This window comes from Crinia signifera, chromosome 2 (assembly GCF_055691185.1).
Source record: "Crinia signifera chromosome 2, ASM5569118v1, whole genome shotgun sequence".
Taxonomy (NCBI): domain Eukaryota; kingdom Metazoa; phylum Chordata; class Amphibia; order Anura; family Myobatrachidae; genus Crinia; species Crinia signifera.
This window is the reverse complement of record NC_139218.1, coordinates 394800827-394803302: the sequence shown is the minus strand read 5'-3', so window position 1 is coordinate 394803302 and position 2476 is coordinate 394800827.

The window sequence follows — 2476 nt, the reverse complement described above, 5'->3', positions numbered from 1 at the left end:
ACAAGGAGGAATGTTCTGTGCAGTACCAGTCTTTTGACTCCGCAGTCAAGATGATACGGGCACAGGGCAGGGGAGCACTGATGGCAAAGTTAGACATCGAGTCAGCTTTTAGGTTGCTTCCCCTGCATCCGAAGAGTTTTAGCCTTATGGGCCTAAACTTTGACGGATACTTCTTCATAGACAAATGTTTGCCTATGGGCTGTGCGATATCATCTTGGGATTCTTAGCAAAATTAAGGAGGGAGGGGGCATCCAAGGCCAAGGCTAGCGCCTTGTTGGCGGGCATAGCTTTCTTCCAGAAACTGGCGGGCGAGAAGGACGAGACAAAGTCTTTCATGGTGCAGACAATTATGAGAGGGTGGGCAAGGGCAGAAGTTAGGAGACCCGACCCAAGGGAGCCAATCACGTTGGAAAGGTTAAGGACCCTCCTGCGCCACGTCCCCACAATATGCAGGGATCAGGGCGAAGCAAGGTTGTTGCGAGCGGCATTCGCAATGGCTTTTAGCGGGGCATTTCGCATTAGCGAACTCGTAGCGAGAGCTAAGCTCTCGCCGGGAGATGGCCTGCTGTATGGGAACGTGGCGGTAACCAGCAACGCGGTGCTGTGTAAAGTGCATAGATCCAAAACGGATCAAGAGGGTAATGGAAACTGGGTACAGCTGTGCAGACACAGCGAGGCATTGACATGCCCGGTGGCAGCCGTGCGGGACTATTTGGAAGTCAGGCCAGAATGCGGGGAGCAATTCTTGGTACACGGCAACGGGTCACCGCTGACAAAGTACCAGTTTGCAGCAATTCTGAGGAAGTGCGTGGCGGCCAGCGGCTGGGAAGCCGGAAAGTTTAGCACGCACTCATTTAGAATCGGCGCAGCAACATCAGCTGCCGGGGCAGGCCGGGCGTCAGACGAAATTAGAGCTATAGGCAGATGGAGGTCAGATCGCTACAAGCTTTATGTTAGGCCAGTCACGAGCAATGCAACAGCAAATTAACATCACCACCCTCCTCCCCCTTTTCCACAGGGCCCAAAGAGGCAAGGCGCATATGGATCGTGGGCCATTCCTACATACATTGGGCGGAAGTCAGGGCCGCGGTCAGACCATATGGCCGGCAGCTAGGGCTGCCAAGGGAGTTCGGCCGAATCTCCTGGTTCGGAAAAAGGGGGATGAGGTGGGGTGAGCTCAGGGAAGTGCTCTTGCGCGCGGAGAGAACTACGGGCCACCCAGAAGTGTTGGTCATACATCTGGGGGGCAATGACTTGGGCAAAATACAGTCCCTGGACTTTAAAAGAGTAATAAAGGACGACCTAACATGGGCGAAAGGGCGCTGGCCCGAATTGCGCATTATATGGTCCAGCATCATTCCCAGGCTAGCCTGGCGGGGTGCGCGCAGCGGGGCGGCAGTGGAAAGGACCAGGAAGAAAATTAACGTAGCAGTCGGGAGATGCGTCGAGGCCTTAGGGGGAGTCGTCATACGACACCCGGATATAAACCAGAAGATGGCGGGTTTATACAGGGGCGATGGGGTGCACTTGTCGGAGGTCGGCATAGACCTGTTCAACAATGCACTGCAGGAGGCGCTGGAGTCATGAGCTAAGGGCATATGGCAGGGTGGGGGTTTTTTCGGCCCAGGCAGGTCAGGGGGGCCTCAGTGGCGGGAAGAAGCGGTGCGCAAGGCATCGGGACAGGAGGAGCCAGCTGAGGTTCGCAGATTCACCCTCGGTCGGGCCGCACGCCAGGCTCTAGCTATCGACGGCAGGCCGTCCGGCTGTGCGCCAGGCAGGGGGTGATCTGCAGGGGCTGGCCCACAGGGAAGGCGTAGCCAAGGGCCTACAGCGTAGGCAGGGGGCACGCCCCTACATCATAAATCAATGAAGGTCATTGATCGGGAGCTTGCCTTGCCCACCGTTCTCTGTCCCTACCCTGCAATATGTATTTAGAGGTCTTAATAAACTGTGGCCAATGATTCAATCCCACGTACTGTCTCTGAGCATGATTTCGGTTGGGGGGGGGGTGAGAGTGAGGTCACACGAAGGACACAGCACACAGCCCTCACACCCTTAAGGGAGTGCAGGCAGCCAAAGATGGCGCCCGGAGCGGCATAGGGGGACGGGGCTGTTGGGGACGGAGGACCGAACGGCGGGAAGCTAGGGGGGGTAGTCAGGTATGCCGACCCCCATTTCACACCTGGCACGCTGTCCAGCCAGTCAGGGGGAGCGGGGGGGAGCCTGGCCGGGAAGGGGTTAAATGCCTGAGCCGGCGGGGGAGGCAGCATTCCTCCACAGAGCACGGCCGGGCAACAGATCCCACCCACCCATCCCACTTTGCAAGGAATTAGAGGCCAGGACTCAGGCAGGAGCGGGCATCGCAGGGGTATCACAGGTAGCTTAGGGATATGCGACCACGGAATGTGTCAGTAGGGTACATGTGAGGGTGAAGCAAGTACGGGTGTGTTTTCTTTTCTTTTGTTGTGTTTAAAAA